The sequence below is a fragment of the Tribolium castaneum genome, chromosome 1, assembly GCF_031307605.1.
Source record: "Tribolium castaneum strain GA2 chromosome 1, icTriCast1.1, whole genome shotgun sequence".
NCBI lineage: Eukaryota > Metazoa > Arthropoda > Insecta > Coleoptera > Tenebrionidae > Tribolium > Tribolium castaneum.
Window position 1 is genome coordinate 21,452,286 of NC_087394.1, and position 17,806 is coordinate 21,470,091.

The 17,806-nt window shown below is 31.1% G+C and overlaps 1 protein-coding gene and 1 long non-coding RNA gene across 2 annotated transcripts in view; one reads left to right on the forward strand and one right to left on the reverse strand.

Annotated features, from left to right (window-relative positions):
- Positions 1-17,806, reverse strand: part of LOC656793 (uncharacterized protein) — a 132,144-nt gene that overhangs the window by 50,755 nt on the left and 63,583 nt on the right. The window lies entirely within an intron of this gene.
- LOC135265987 (uncharacterized) lies at positions 348-8,466 on the forward strand. Its single transcript, XR_010333903.1, has 2 exons — positions 348-995; positions 6,195-8,466. It is a non-coding gene; the product is annotated as an uncharacterized LOC135265987 (long non-coding RNA).

Below are 17,806 nucleotides of genomic sequence, written 5' to 3' on the forward strand. Positions count from 1 at the left end.
TAATTCAAATTTTGATAGTAATTTGGGTAGTCACCTTTTGAAACAATTGTTGAAGAATTTCTATGCGGCATTTTGTCTACCACTGAAAAAACTGTCAAAAGTGTACGCGCTGTCAGAAAAGTAAAATTGTTTTAATTTGGTGAAATTACTTCGAAAACCAACAATAGTGGCTGAAATTTCTGTGTTGTTGAAAAAGGAATCAATATTCGCCTATGGAAAGTGTCGTTGGACTTTTTGTGAAATGTTATTTATGAAATTTAAAGTTCAAAGAATCGTCAATAATTTGAAGACACAGGAAACGTACGTAAACTAAATCGAGTGAGGACAAAACACGTCACTGGAAACAAAGCAATTGTAATGTACCCATTATAAATATCCCTTTAACGTTATAATTATCATTATCATTAGTAAACATCTTTCATTATCATTAGCAAACGTCTTAAATTTAATTTGTATCATCTACATCCGGCATGTTCAACTTTGTACCTAATTACTTTACTATCTCGAGTCCACTTTTATTTGTACATTCTTCCGCTTATCGCCTTTCATCCCTCTATATATAAGAAATCATTTTTATGTTATAGGGCAGTCAGAATAAGTTAGTTGTTACTGTACGACCTAATGTCAATTCCAAATTCCAAATTTTAATAAATTATAGTAGTAGTTAGAAGTAAAGTGCTGGAGTTTCTCTTTCCCATCACCGGACCATCACAAAATTGGTGTCAGAAGTGGGATAGTAATAGTGCGGTTGGAAAATTTATTTCAAATTCAATTTGAAATTTCAATCAGCAAGTTTGGGAAACTTCGATTTGGGCTATCGTCCATCATCCAGTGGTGCAACATCCAGGTCTTCAAGGTTCGTGTATTCGTGCTACCTGCTGCATCGTCGCTACCATAGGTGACAAACGGCGATATTCAACCCCAGACGTGAAGGTTTTCGAAAATCGTGTGGTCCAGTGTAACATAATGGGATTCCAGCAGTTATCTTCCCTTGTGTAAGTGAATTTATTTGTTTGATGCCAACAACGAGATCTATGTCAAAACACAAAAAGGAAGCTACGACGAATTTAGAAGGAGCTACCGCGTCTAATCCACATTCAATCGGTTCAGAAGAAACTAACACGATTGATTCCGTTACGCCCAATTCGGATCAAAGTAGCCTCAATAATTTAAGTATTCAATCATCTAGTAATTTAATTAACCCTAACTTAAATCTCACCAACATGTCGATTTCACTAGAGTTAGCAGAAAAAATGTTAATTAAGTTTGATGGAACCAAATCAATGTTGTTCGAATTTATAGATAATTGTGATCAAGCTCATAATCTTGTTGGAGTTGCAAATCAACCACTTTTACTTTCAATTATTAAAACCAAATTAACGCATAACGCGAGAACTTTAACACGTAATAGAGAATTTGCAAATTGGAAACAATTAAAGAAACATTTACTAGATTTGTATTCAGATAAACGTACAGTCGGTCAATGGCAATTGGAGTTAAATTCCTGTCGGCAAAATCACAATGAAAGTGTCGTTTCTTTTTCAAATCGTGTAGAAACATGCTACGTAAAATTAATAAATTCGTTAAGTGACAATTTAACTGAAGAAGTACGCAACGGAAACATTGATTTACTGCAAAATGAAGCTTTGAACGTTTTTATCACGGGATTAAATAAAGATTTGTCAATTTTAGTTAAAGCTCAAAAACCGGATACATTAGAAAAAGCAATCTCGATCGCGATTAACGAGGAACAGGAACTTAAATCCAAATACGAAATTCATAAATATCAAAGCGTAAATAATAATTCGTCAAGTAGATTTTGTAATTATTGTAACAAATCGGGTCATAATTCATTTAATTGTCGGAACAAAAATCAACAACACAACCAGAACAAAAATTTTAATAATGTTCACCGAATTCAGAATCACACACATATCAATTCTCCAAGTACCAGTAATTCCTCAAAATTTAATCGTAACAATTTCCATAATAATAATTCTTCCTCTAAAATCCAGCCAAGATCTAACAATGATTTTCAAAGAAAATTCTGTAATTACTGCAAGAACAATGGTCATTTAATTAACGAGTGTCGTAAATTACAATATAACCAGTCGCGAAAGGAACAAAATAATAATTCCCGCATTAGATCTTCATCACAGTCCCTACAAAATTCAAACGGCAGTAATTTAAACTGCCCGGGCTCTTCGACGTTGGCGGAGAACTCGAGGACTGCCCACCAAATTTCCGCCGAATTGCAACATTAAACATTGCTGCTGTAACAAGTTATATTCCATTAAATATTGCTCAATTAAAAAATCATCCAGGTAAATTCCTTTTAGATACCGGTGCTGACATTTCGCTTGTAAAAATTTCTCATCTTAAAGGTCAAACTCATTGTTATGAAGACAATCTTATCACTCTGAAGGGTATTGATATAAACGTGACTCAGCATACGAAAACATTGTGCTATACTTATTTAGATTTCTATATCGGCAATCAGAAATTTACACATATTTTTCATGCAGTTCCCGATAATTTCCCGATTCCTTTCGACGGTCTTTTAGGTAACGACTTTTTAAAATCGTTCAACTGCCTAATTGATTATCAAAATGATAAACTATTTATAAATGATAAACATCTAGATATATTCCATTTAGAATATCCCATACGTGCGCAAATTCAACGCGATTACAAATCAAAATTTTCACAATCTAATTCTAATCCTCCATTAAGTCAGAACATTCCTGCTTACAATGAAAAATTTTCTTCAAATAAAATAAAAAACAATCAAACTGATTCAAATGTAAAATTTCAACTAGCTCCTAGAACAGAAACAATTGTAAAAATTAAAGCCATAAACGGAGAAATAAAAGAAGGCATTTGTCCAAATATTGATATACTTGAAGGCGTTTATCTCTGTCCAAGTTTTGTAAAGGTTGACAAAGATAGCAACATAATAACCTCAATTTTAAACACTACCGAAAAAATCGTTAATATTAAAAATATCGAAGTCACATTAGATCCAATCGATTATAGTGAAAATAGTGCGAATATTTCCTCATTACGTACGAGTACCTCTGATAATAATTTCAAATCAGAACGTTTAGAAAAAATTTCAAATTTATTACGAACTGATCATCTAAATTCAGAAGAAAAACAATCTTTACTACAAATTTGTCATGAATTTAATCATATCTTTTATATCGATGGTGACAAACTAACATTTACAGATACAATCGCGCATAATATTCCTACATCATCGAAAGTACCAATTAACGCTAAAACATACCGATTTCCAGAAGTTCATAAAGAAGAAGTCAATAAGCAAATTAATCAAATGCTCGATGAAAATATTATCGAACCATCTAATTCACCATGGAATTCTCCTATATGGGTTGTACCTAAAAAATCAGACTCTTCCGGAATGAAAAAATGGCGAATAGTTGTCGATTATCGTAAGCTCAATGATATAACTGTCGGTGACTCATATCCGCTTCCTAATATCTCTGAAATTTTGGACCAGTTAGGACATTCAAAATATTTTTCAACAATAGATCTAACATCAGGTTTTCATCAGATAAAAATGTCTACAGAAGATGCTCCTAAAACTGCTTTTTCTACTCACACAGGTCACTATCAATTTAATCGTATGCCATTTGGATTAAAAAATGCACCAGCGACATTTCAACGATTAATGAATAATGTTTTATCTGGAATTCAAAATAACCGTTGTTTTGTTTATTTAGATGACATAGTAATTCATGCAGATACTTTAGAAAATCATAATAAAAAATTAAGAGAGGTATTTCAAAGACTATCAGAACACAATTTAAAAATTCAACCAAACAAATGCGAATTTCTACGTCACGAAGTAATGTATTTAGGACATAAAATCACTGATCAAGGTGTTAAACCTGATCCCAATAAAGTTAAAGCTATTTCAGAGTATCCTATTCTAAAATCACAAAAGCATGTCAAAACATTCCTTGGATTAATCGGATATTACAGAAGGTTTATTCCAAATTTTTCTTTTTTAACACAACCGTTAACCAAATTATTAAGAAAAAACGCAGAATTTATTTGGACTAGTGAACAACAACGCGCATTTGAAAATTTAAAATCAATATTAACCAATGAACCTTTATTGCAGTATCCAGATTTTACACAAACATTTTATTTGACAACGGACGCAAGTAATTTTGCTATCGGGTCAGTTTTGTCGCAAGGTGAACCTCCTAATGATTTACCAATAGCTTACGCTAGTAGAACTTTGAATAGGGCCGAATCAAACTATTCAACAACGGAAAAAGAACTTCTTGCTATTGTTTGGAGTGTAAAACATTTTCGACCGTACCTATATGGTAGAAAATTTAAAATCATAACTGATCATCGTCCATTAACGTGGTTATTTAATGTGAAAGATCCGGGTTCTAGATTAATACGTTGGCGACTAGCATTAGAGGAGTATGATTACGAAATTCTCTACAAACCAGGTAAATTAAATAAAAATGCAGATGCCCTCAGCCGAATTCCTCTAGATAATCTGTGTGTCAATCATTTCCGAACTGAGGACGACGATGAATCATATGCGAATTTCTTAAAAAAAATAAGAACAACTCTTATCACCAATGATAATATTGAAGAAGTTAATGGTAATATTATCGACTCAACCGATAACATCTGTTTATGCATTTCAAAGGATCTCGAATGTAAGGAATTAGTCCAAATACAAATAAAAGAGAAATTTACTAACAGCTATCAAATGTTACAAACAGAAACTTTAAACGTCAACGAAGTAATCAAAATACCAATAAATTCAGCAAATAACAAAAATATTTACTATATGATAACAAAAGAACATTATTGGGAATCTATATCATACGAAGATTTGTTTAATATTTTACAAAAATTAAAAAACCGATTAATTGCTGATAACGTAAAATCCATAAGCTTACCTAAATTAAACTCTTCCTTTGATAAACTCCATTTTCACAAAATTCGTTCAATGATAAGATACATTTTTAGAAAAACTAACATTAAAATTTACATACTTTCAAATGAAATCGTAATTCCGAACACTCAAGAAGAAATTAAGAAGATTTTAACGGAATATCATTCAAATCCTTGTGCTGGACATTCGGGCTTTCATAGAACCTATAATCGAATCAAACAATATTATAAATGGCCACGAATGAAATCTGATATCAAGAATTTTATAAAAACGTGTGAGTCATGTCAAAAAAATAAATTGGTTCGAAAGAAAAGTAAAGAACCAATGGTGATTACAACAACAAGTGAAACTCCTTTTGAACGCATATTTTTGGACATAGTAGGACCGCTACCGTTATCAGAAAATGGTAATAAATTTATTTTGACATTGCAGGATGATCTTTCTAAATATTCTCAAGCTTATGCAATTCCAAATCATGAAGCAGGAACAATTGCTAAAAAATTAGTTCACGACTTTATTTGCAAACACGGTATACCTTCAACAATTGTAACTGATCAAGGAAAAGATTTTACCTCAAATTTATTAAAACAAATTGCAAAACTGTTTAAAATTAAACAGATAAACTGTACGGCATACCATCCCCAATCTAATGGTGCATTGGAAAGAAGTCATCACACTTTAGCTGATTATTTAAAACACTACATTAGAGAAAACCAAACAGACTGGGATGAATGGTTAGATTTTGCAATGTTTTCCTACAACACAACAGTTCATACTTCAACCAAATATACACCTTTTGAATTAATTTTCGGAACTAAAGCAAATTTGCCTACAAGCATAACAAAATCTCCTGAATTTAAGTACACTTACGATGACTACATGGATAACTTAACTTTAAAACTGCAAAAATCTCACGAAATTGCGAGAAAGCACATCTTAGATTCAAAAGAACAATCTAAAAAATATTATGATAAGAACTGTCAAAACCAAAATTTTAAAATTGGTGACAAAGTATTCCTATTAAACGAACAATCAAAATTAAATAGGTCAAGGAAACTTTCTCCAAATTATTCAGGTCCTTATGAAATTACAGAAATTAATTCACCAGTAAATTACACTATTTTGATTAAAAATAAAAAACATAAAGTTCATAGTAATAAATTAAAACTTGCTTATATTTAAGGCATTTTTATACTATTTTTACTTATCAATTTTTATCACTAATTTTCCTTTATTATTCCAGGCAACTCATTCTGTCTATCAGCTTATTAGCAACACTTGAATACGCACAAATCACCGATCAACAACAGTACACCGTAACACCGATTAACCATTTCTCTGGTATATATTTTGAACACATAAATAATGTGAAATTTCAAGAGACACATTGGCAAATAGTATCCTACCTCGATATAAGTTCATTAGAAGATAAGTTATCGTTCATTGATCATGCTTATAATCAAACTTTGCATCTTTGCCAAAGTAATCAACATTCATTAATGGCGTTATGTCAATCATCGTTAAAACTATTAAAACATATAGTACCTTATTTGCATAAATCAGAAGTAGATCTCAAAAATCTTATTAATAATAAGAGAACTAAACGCGCTTGGTTAAATATCGTTGGCGATGCTCTAAAAACTGCTTTTGGTACACTTGATGAAGCAGATGCTAAATATTATAATGGAATTATAAATCAGATAAACAAAAACGAATATAATTTAGGCAAACTTTTAAAACAACAAATAATGGTAGTAAATTCGACAATAGCGAACTTTAACAATACCATCACAGATTTGAATAAGAACTCCAAAATTTTTGAAGAAAATCTTATACAAATAAGTAACTATTCCCGTAAAATAAACAATAGGTATCTTGCATTAGAATTAAAACAAAATTTAGACGAACACTTTTCTTTATTAAATCTAGTTATTACAACATTACAAAACGAAATAACGACCGTTATGGACACGATTTTACTTTCTAGATCAAACATTTTACACCCTTATGTCATAACACCATTTCAATTGATCGAAGAATTGAGTAAAACAATTCCACATTTACCTAGTTCATCTACGTATCCTTTACCAGTTAGCCGCGAAAATGCACACAAATATTTAGAATTACTCACAATCAAATGTTTCTTCACCGACAACAGAATTGGCTATGTTCTATCAATACCTCTTGTAAATCGAAATCAATTTAATCTTTATAAATTAATTCCATTACCGGTTTTAGACAACTCAACCTCTTATTATAAATTTATTTTACCGTCATTCAATTATCTAGCAATCTCCGAAAACCATAATTTGTATTTAGGTTTAAATGAGTTAACTAATTGTCAAAATTTAGATGAATCAACTTTTATTTGTGTAACTTCGGAACCTTTCTACTATACAAATTCTAGACCTATATGTGAAACCGAACTTTTAAAATCTCCTCTCAATATCCCAATAAATTGCAACATAAGAATTATAACCTCTCGCTTAGAAATTTGGCATAAATTGGATAAACCGAATACATGGATTTATATTTTACCCAAAAGAACTGATATCACCTTAAATTGCTTTCAAATGTCACACATAACCCTTTTCTTAGAAAATACTGGAATTTTAAAATTTAACTCAAATTGTAAATTATACACAAGTTCCGCAACTTTCTTAACCGATAAAACAATTCGTAATAGTACACACAATGCTGTTGTACCTCAGTTAAAATTAAATGACGATTGTTGCATTAATTTAACTAAAACAAAAAATTTTTCTTTAAATCTATTACCTATAACACCTACTAATCTTCACATCGACACATTAAAAGAAGCAAGCCATAAATTACAAGATATTGCCAAATCAACAGACGAATTATTATTAAATAAAGATTTAACTTTCTTCCAGGATACTAGTTATACTAATCATATTTTTCTTTTGATTTTCGTAATTTTCATAATATTCTCATTATATTCGCTGTCTAAATATTGTAAGAAACGTCACTCAAATCACTCGATATTTAATCTATGTAAAAAATCATCATCAGCTCCATCTTATAATGTAAAATATGATAGTTCAGCAGGCTCACATTCAGAATCTCATTCATCAGCAGTAGATATAAGTCCGGTTGCGCCAAATACATCGTCATCACTACCAAAATTAAGAACCGATAAATCGTATTCTTAATTTTCTTTTACGGAGGGAGGTGTAATGTACCCATTATAAATATCCCTTTAACGTTATAATTATCATTATCATTAGTAAACATCTTTCATTATCATTAGCAAACGTCTTAAATTTAATTTGTATCATCTACATCCGGCATGTTCAACTTTGTACCTAATTACTTTACTATCTCGAGTCCACTTTTATTTGTACATTCTTCCGCTTATCGCCTTTCATCCCTCTATATATAAGAAATCATTTTTATGTTATAGGGCAGTCAGAATAAGTTAGTTGTTACTGTACGACCTAATGTCAATTCCAAATTCCAAATTTTAATAAATTATAGTAGTAGTTAGAAGTAAAGTGCTGGAGTTTCTCTTTCCCATCACCGGACCATCACACAATAGTTGGAGTTGTAATTCAAGCTTTTGAAGAGAATCCAATCAGCAATGTTCGAAATATTTACAAAGTTCTGAATGATCAAGTGTCTAAAATTTCTTAGTTGTTGTTAAGTCTTTTAGTCCTTTTTGAAAGAATTAAAGCATCCAGTACCAAAAGTAAGTCAAAAATATTGTTTTTTAACTTTGTATGGGCGAGAGATAATTGTGAAATGTCCCTTGCGTGACAGTTACGTTTCTGCGAGTAGGATTGACCAAAATTCAATGGTAATACTCATTTGTCTCATAGAGATCTACGCTTTTGCATCTGTACCCACGTTTAACAGTTTGTTTCTCATTTTTCTCGCGAAACAGACGTCATCCACGCACAAATTTTTTCTGACAGCATTTTTCACAAACGATAAATTTTTAATATAAGTCTTAAAAGGCTTAACATTTTAAAAAGGCATGTAAAAATTACGTTTTTAAGACTTGAGTTGTTGCATTAATTGGATTTTAATCTTTATCTTCTAAAATGTTTGCATTTTAAATTTCATAAAAATCCGTTGACAAATATCTGAGATATCAGGTTCGAAAGTCTTAGCTGAGACACAAGGCAAGTATGTAAGTATACGAATAAAAATTAAATTAACTACGAATTTAATTAATATACTCGTATAAGTTATTTATTAAATAAAGTCGTTAATTAATAATTAATTGCTTAATTCTCGTCTTTTTTAAATGGAAAATGATGGGTTATTAAGGAAAAAGATTTTTGCATAATAAGCAAGTGCCTTTTAATACTTAATAAATAATTGTAGCACTCATTTGTTGTAAATAAATGGTTCTTTATATGATATATCATTTAATACATTTTAATATTTTAAGTTTTAATTTGCACCATACAACAAGTTTGTTTAAATTTTCCTGTAAGAAATTTGTATCAATAGCATTGTGAACACATTTATAGATTTTAAAGTCGTCGGCATAAGCAAGCTAATTACAAGTAAATGTTTCAATTAGATCATTGATAAATAGGTTAAAAAGTAGTGGTCCCAAGTTTGATCCTTGAGGAACGCCTGATGTTGCTGTAAATTGTAATGATTCAAAGCTGTTGACGAAAACATAGTTTACTCTGTGCATAAGATAGAAACTAATTAATGCAAGAAAAGATTAGGACATTCCAAAGAGGTCGAGTTTCTGAAGAAAAATCTTATGATCAGTAACATCAAATGCCTTAGAGAAATCTATATAGATAACATCCACTTGACCGGCATTATCAACAGATTCAGAAATAAACTGAGTAATAGAAGCAAGGTTGGTGCTCGTAGATCTTTTAGGCATGAAACCGTGTTGAAATTGAGAAACATATTTCCAAGCGTTAGTAAAGATAGAGTTATACAAAACCATCCCAAAAATTTTTGCAAAATTAGGAAGAATTGCTATAAGTATGTATTCACTTACTTCAGATACATTTCCTTTTTTAATAATAGGTGCGATTTTGCCTACTTTTCAGTTTTCAGAAAACGATCAAATTTTTATAGCCAAGTTTATAATAATAGACAGAGGTTTAGATAGAACAGAAGCAGTGTCTTTTAACAAGAAGGCGGGAATTAGATCACCTGCAGTGACTTTGAAAATTTTTTCATTATATTGCAAATGTAATTTTCATTTACGACTTGAGTATGAAATGACGGCCACGGTCGATCTGTATTATTCCCTATAATGTTAATATTATTACTGGTTGTAGGAGATTGATAAACGTTAGACAGGTGACAAGCAAACGCGTTTACTATATATTGTGGATGAATATATTCAACATCTTCAAATGTGACAGTACCAGGAATTCTTGTTGTGCGGTTCTTTAAGGCTGTCCCCGAGAACTGTCAAATCAACAAAATATGTGTTTTTACCCTTTTTTACTTTTATGCATATTTCAAAATCGACAACAATTTTCAATCGGAAACCATTGTGGCGCCTGGCAAATAAATTTTCAAAGCGGTAAGTTTAAAAAATCTCATTCTCAAAAAAAAATTTCTAAAGGTTCTTTTTTCCTTGCTATTGCTAATATTGGGTTCAATTTTTGCATGCATATTTACAATGATGTTGTGCATGAATGGTGTATTTTTTTCCGATCTGTGCAGTATCTTGCGTTTGGCACTCAAGTCTCAGATCAACAGGCGAAAATGTATTAAATACTAAATAAAAAATGTGTAGTTTTGTGGGGAATTAATTTCTAATCACTTTGCTTCTTGTTTGGTACTGCTCAGTGGTCAATTTTTTGAGATTTGTATAAAAGTATGAACACATCATTTTGACAGTTCTCGGGAGCCGCCTTAAGCGTACATAACTGGAGAATTCTTTAGGCTCTGATTTAACTTTTTGTTGCACAGAGACAACATAATTTGCATATACAGCTTTTATTTCTTGCTTAATAATAAATTGCTCGTAACCTTTTAAAATCATTAAGATGATATTGATTTTTAGTTTGATAATATTTTTCCTATATAATAATTTTTTATTTCAAGTTTCTGTTTAATAGAATTGGTAAACCAAGGGGGATAGGTAGATTTATGAACTTTAACTTTAGGAACTGACTAATCTAAAATTTCAGAAAGTTTTTTGTAAAACACTTCAAAAGCAGTATTGACGTAAACAAAATTCTTTAGAAAAGACCAATTAACATTTGAAAGATTATTGTATAGTTGCGAATAGTTGGCTTGGGGAAACTTGTATATAAAATTGTTTGCCGATGGAAACAATTTTCATTTTGTGACTCGATTGAGATGAAAAGTTATAGATAAAGCTGGATAATATGGAACTTCAAGAACAAATGGATAATTGTCATGTTCAATGTGAAATAAATAATATTTGTTAAGACTACGTCAAGTTGTTTTTCTTGACAGTTTTGGGTGATGTTTATTTGAAATGAATCCGTGAATGCACAAAAATGTTGCCACTGGTTTACCATTTATAATAGCGGAAAAAGCATCAAAAATATTTCTACATCATGTCAAGAGGTTTGAGGAGATATAATATACACGGCACTAATAAAAAAGTGGTGCATTTTACCAATAATACATCAATTAAAAGAGATAATTCTCGCAAGAATAATACATCAACAACGGAGTAAGAGTATTTCACAGCGATTGCTATAAAAACTCCTCCACTTCTAGTTAAATTAACAGCTTCAAAATTTCGATCACAACGGACAATAAACAAAAGGCCAAATTTATACCAGGAAAATTTCGGGAATTTGACGCGATATCGCTGCCACCTTTGTCGCGTGGCATCCCGGAATTACGGAAGTATTATTGAGTCCTGAAAGCACTGCAAGCGGTCAAATTTGAACATTTTCCGATTTATTACAGCATATCAGTGCAATTTCTGTAATTTCCTGCCTGAAATATGCATTTGCCCTTTGATGATTTATAGCACCGTCCCGTCCTGTTTGATTGAGATACGAGCTATCTTAACACGTGTTTGACTTGTAGGCTTTCATGTTATTTTTATGCGGACGAGTTACTTTTATTAATTTTTGGCCTGTTTGTGCTATTTTTTCATTCATTCTAATTCGAGCTTTGAAAGATTTGTGTCGACGGGATTTGCCGACAAAATGTTGTACATGCTAACAGGAAAGATATGCCAGTTTGTAGGTTTTACGAGATTGTTAAACTCAAAAGCCTTGAGGTATTTATAAAAAAAGCATAAATAAATATAATTGTATGTAAACGTAACAAAGTGAAAAGAAATAATTAAAGAAACTGGCGGATATAATTAGTGACTGTATTCTTGACAACTGTTAACGGAATTCGTTTATTTTTTAACAAAAGGAGTATAAAAATTCCCTGCAATTAAGAGAAGCGTAAAAATATTAAATTATTATTACTCAAATGATTTCGTAGAAAAGGATGGTGAAGGACGAATGAAAGTTCATGTCCTGAAACATAAATTGCTTCAATTTAAATGCGAATCTTAATCGAGATCGATAGTAAGTACTCATCAAAAAGTATTTTATGTTTTTATGAAACTGCTCTGACTTTGTAACACAAACCAAGTTTGTAAGCAAACATATTTTCCTCTTATAGAAAAACATTAAATTTTACATTTCAGTACATCTTTTAAATAAAAGCTTTTTTCTAAAAACATATTTTTTTATTTTTTTACTGCCATTTAACCCCTTTAGGTGGTATTTAACCACATAGGATTGCACTGTCACGCAGATTAAGTAAGTAAGAAAAATTTCAATTCATTGGTACAACGGATACCCTTCCAAATTTGTCTCCAAAAATATGAAACAGACAGACAACAAAGCAAGTTAAATATAGAAAGTTTAGCAGTTTCTAAAATGATTACACTTTTTACTTTTTTTTAACTTGCACCAACCCTTTTTAAAAATTACTAACCTTATCATTTTCAAATATTTTAAAATCAAATATGAGCATTTGGAAAAAAAGGTTTATTTTTTTTGACATGTTGAATTTTCTAAAAAAGTTAGGAAACTCTAAATTTTGAATGTTACGTTTGTAAAAGTCTGTAAGTCCCCACAACTCAATTTTATCAAATAGAATGCCTCATCTTTTTAAAAAATATTCTTGTAAAAACGCCTTGTATTAACATCCTTTTATAATAAAATCTTATAAACATAGATACAAAGGATGCTAATATAGATTCATACAGAAATAAATTTTCATCCCTTTAGTGAAATAAAAATTGCAGCATTTTACTTGGTTTTTGTTAATTTTCTTTGGAAATCGGAAAAAATAAAAGGTTTGTGAAAGTATTTCTTTAAAACACTATTGAAGTAAAATATGTCTACAAAAAAACTTTAATGTAAATTGGTACAAGAAAACGGCTAAACTTACAGGTATAGAGAGAAGGCTGATGAAAATTCCCTCAGAATAACTCAGATTATGCAAAAACACAATAAAAAATAGTTTTCTATTTAAAATAAAGTAATCCCGACATTCGGGATAACACTCAAAATAATCAAGGCAGCCATCTTGAAATAGTTTTAAAATACGAGAGCGAAGGTTTAAAGTTCAAGTGCTGTCGTTATGCAACGAGCGTATGCGAGAAGATGAAGTGTTAATCAAACTTTTTTTGTCGGTACATTTTACGACTTCTTTATAATATCTCAATCCTAGATAATAAACACTATTATAAAACATAAAAATTAAAATGCTTCCACAAAAGTTTGAATAACACTCATGCAAAAACGCTTAAAGTTCTCGGGTATCTAGGTATGCCACTCGCATGCGCTCGTTGCATAATGACAGCCTTCGAAATTTAAGCTAATGTTTTCGCTCTCGTATTACTAATAACTATTTTTTGTTGCTATGGGAAGCGTGTTTTAAAATAGTGATTGTATATCGAAGATTCAGATATTAAAAAGAAGACTTAAAGTGTTACACATTATCACAAATTTACACAAATTTTCAGATGAATATCATTATAACTGGCAAAACTTCTAAATTGGCTTTTAGATAGAACAGCCTGTGTAATAAGTGGGATTCTGAAATAGACCAACAAAATTTTATCGATGGTAATATAGTTGTAAATTGTAATTTTTTTTAAAACAATTAGCTGTGTAACTGTAGTATTCGCATTTTGCAATAGGTCCAATTAATTTAACGATAATCTGAATGCAAGACCGTCGATTAAAAGTTTTTTATACTTAGAAAGTTGTAAAAATTTTGTCGGTATATTTAAGTATGTTGCATCATTTAAAAATAAGTTTATGCATCAAGCAAATTACTTCCGAATACAATATTTAAAAGTGTTTTGTGATAGTGCCTGAACATGAACGTAAAAATAAAAAATGCTGCAACTCGCAGGAAACATCTATTCAAAACTCCTGCACTAAAACTCATCATAAACCATCCGCTTTAGTTTAAAAAATAAAACTTGCAAATTCGCCGAAATTAAAACCAAATGTAATGAATACAAATTGTCAACGAGATCCTTTTTTAACGCGTCCTGTTGTATTTCATTTGCTTAATGTACAGCTTAGTATAAAAATTTGTGAAACACATTTGGCGAATTAATTATTTTTTAATTCGGACTTAGTCCCTGTGGAGTTAACGAGCTTTCATTGTGCCATATTTCAGACGATAATATCAGCTTTATTCAATATTTATACAGTCGTACTACATCTCCTTCCACTTTACAATGCACATGAATAAATATTGCGAATAGAATTTCCCAACATGAACAAAAATTTGTCCGAGAGATGTTCGATTTATGGCTGGGTAGCAATCCCAGGGGACGATTCACCTGACACCGAAGCCTCAAGCTCTCCTCAAATATCGAAAACATAGAATTTCATGTTGGTTTAAGGAATACGTTATTCCATTATCAATGTTCAATATTGTCTCTCTGTGCGACCAGATTCGGAAAATACAATACTCCGGAATAATAGAAAATTCGCGAAATTCCCCGGACTCAGGTTTCAGCGATTGAAAAGTCCATCTGGTGTATGATCGTTTCAATGTAGCGGAAGCACCTACTGGTCGGCAACCAATTTTACACTGACGTAACTAGCCTCATCACCAGGGTCAAGTCAACACGGAAGTAGCCACACAAACTTAATTGCTTCTAACTGAGGGCGAATATAAAACATCCACACCGCGCTAGCTAATTAAGAATAAAACCGACAAATGTTCGGTCACCAGGCACTAAAAAAGCGACGGCTTAAGAGCTAAGCAGCTATTCCGATTCAAATAAAAAAGTCGCCTTTTGCTGAACTTTCAGACTTTTAATCGACAAGCAAATTATAAAATTCAACAAATCGTGCCATTGTCTCTTCCAATCGATGCACAGAAACCTCTCAAGTTAAACCGACGCTACCAGTTCTTTTACACTGGATTCAGTGCCAGTTTAATTAACCAGAATTTTGAAAGAGAAAAAATCAAATCACTGGAAGAGAAAGATTTTGACGAGAGATTACAGCTTGCTAATTAATAGGTATGTAACATTTCAATATCAGACAAAGGCTTGGAGGGGTTATTGCACGCCGCTGATTCCTAGAAACAGGAGAAATGTGACTACTAATTATACGCGATGGTCACCACGTCTCGGCGCCACATTTATTTCGGGCGCACACATGTGTTATGACGTCACTTTAGCTGAAATACACAGGTGATTGTTTTATTTTGGCTCGTGTACGCTGTAGTAAGACGCCACTACTAAGAATCTGGGCGTTGTGTTGCATCACCAACACAAAAAGCGACTTTGAATTCGAATTTCGCGCATTTTTCCTAGTGACAATTCCGTAGCGCCATCTCTTGACCTGTATTCAACGCAAAATGGCAAAGAGTTCGCCCTCAATATGCAAATTATTCTCTTTGAATTGCTAATAAATGCACAACATAAGGAACAAAATGCGTGAAATATTACAAACCTAACAGGATTTTGTCGCGTTATTTACCCAACTGCGGCTCGTGGCGTTATCCTGTCCACTTTGAAGCCAGCGAATTGTGCCTGGCCCTAAACAAATAACTCTCTTATTAATACGCCGAAGGAAAAGCGCTAGAGTTCAGTCGATAAATCCATTAATCTGCGAATATTGCCCGGAATTAGGCGACGATAATTCACGGGAGCACATCGAAGATAAACACTGAATCGCTTATTTTGTTGTTACCTTGGCATTTGGAATTCTACCTCAGTATTTCGGTGATGAAGTGATGATAGTTACTGTTGCCAGCATCTGGCAGAGCGAAAAGTCGGTTTATTGGGGCAATTGGCAAATCTCATGAAATAATAATAATAATAATAATAATAATAATAATAATAAACAATAATAATAATAATAATAATAATAATAATAATAATAATAATGATAATAATAATAATAATAATAATAATAATAATAATAATAATAATAATAATAATAATAATAATAATAATAATAATAATAATAATAATAATAATAACAATAATAATAATAATATTTATTTATATCAATTTATACAGATGTAGTAAAAAAACTGATACGGAAAAACGTCAGTATTATACACAGAAATAACAATAACATAAAAATAATTTTAAGACATAAGTCAAAAAACCTGTCTATTATGGAATTCATTTAAAGTATATGGTTGGAGATCCAAAATGTAATCAAATATTTTGTTTTTAAATAGATATAAATTACAAGATGTGCGTAGATGCACAGGTAAACTGTTGTATACTTTTATTCCTGCATAATAACTATTTTTTTCCGTCAGCGTAACTTTGTGTCTTGGATACTCTAAGTCTACTTTGCGAGTGTTGTACTTATGGTCGTTAGTGATATTAAATAGTAGATTCTGTTTAAAGAAAAATAAAAGTAATCTATATATGTATAAACCAGTTACTGTCAAGAAGTTATTGCTTATAAGAAGTTCCTACAAGTTTTATTATATTTTAAGTTAAACATAGTTCTCATGACTTGTTTTTGAGCAACAAATACTTTTGATATCTTTCCACTTTGCCCCCCAAATATTATACCGTAGCTTATTGAAAATTTGCGAAGTATACTATTCTTAATTGTTCAATGTTAATATATTTTTTTTAAAACACGTATTGTATAATGTATTGAGTTTAATGTTTTAAATAAATTATCTATACGATTAATCCATCTTAACTTATGGTCAATGCATATTCCCAGAAAATTAGTTCTCTATTAATTCAATTTCTTTAGATGATATTACAATTTTATTCGGTTTTTCTGTATTCTTGTGATTACATGTTGCAAAATGAATGCCGTAGGTTTTTCAAAATTTAACACTAATTTATTTTCTGCAGTTCAGTGTATTACCTTATTCATGCATATCTTTACTTCTTTCATTGTATCTGTCATATTATCACCCCAAATTAATATGTTTGTGTCATGAGCAAAGTTAACTACATTATTGTTGTCTGAGGCTGTTAAAATGTTTAATAGGTCGTTTATATAAATTTCGAAAAATAAAGGCCCTAGTATACCACCTTGAGGTACACCTTGTTTAATTAGAAGTTTATTTGATGTATATACAGCACTGTTTTTTGTTATTAGGACCTGCTGATACCAATTATTAAGATAAGATGTGATCAACTTTAACATAATTCCTCTTATGCCGTTTTTTTTAATTTACTTATTAGGATGTTATGATCTAGGCAATCGAAGGCTTTGGAAAAATCTAAGAAAATTTCAAGAACCACCTTTTTCTCTTTAATTTATCTAACATAGCATTAGTGAAGTTAAATATAGCTGAGTCAACAGATTTCCCATAATATACCCGTGTTGGGATGAAATCAGTAGCTGAAATTTCATTAAAAAGTTAGTAATTCTGGAAGATACAACAGTT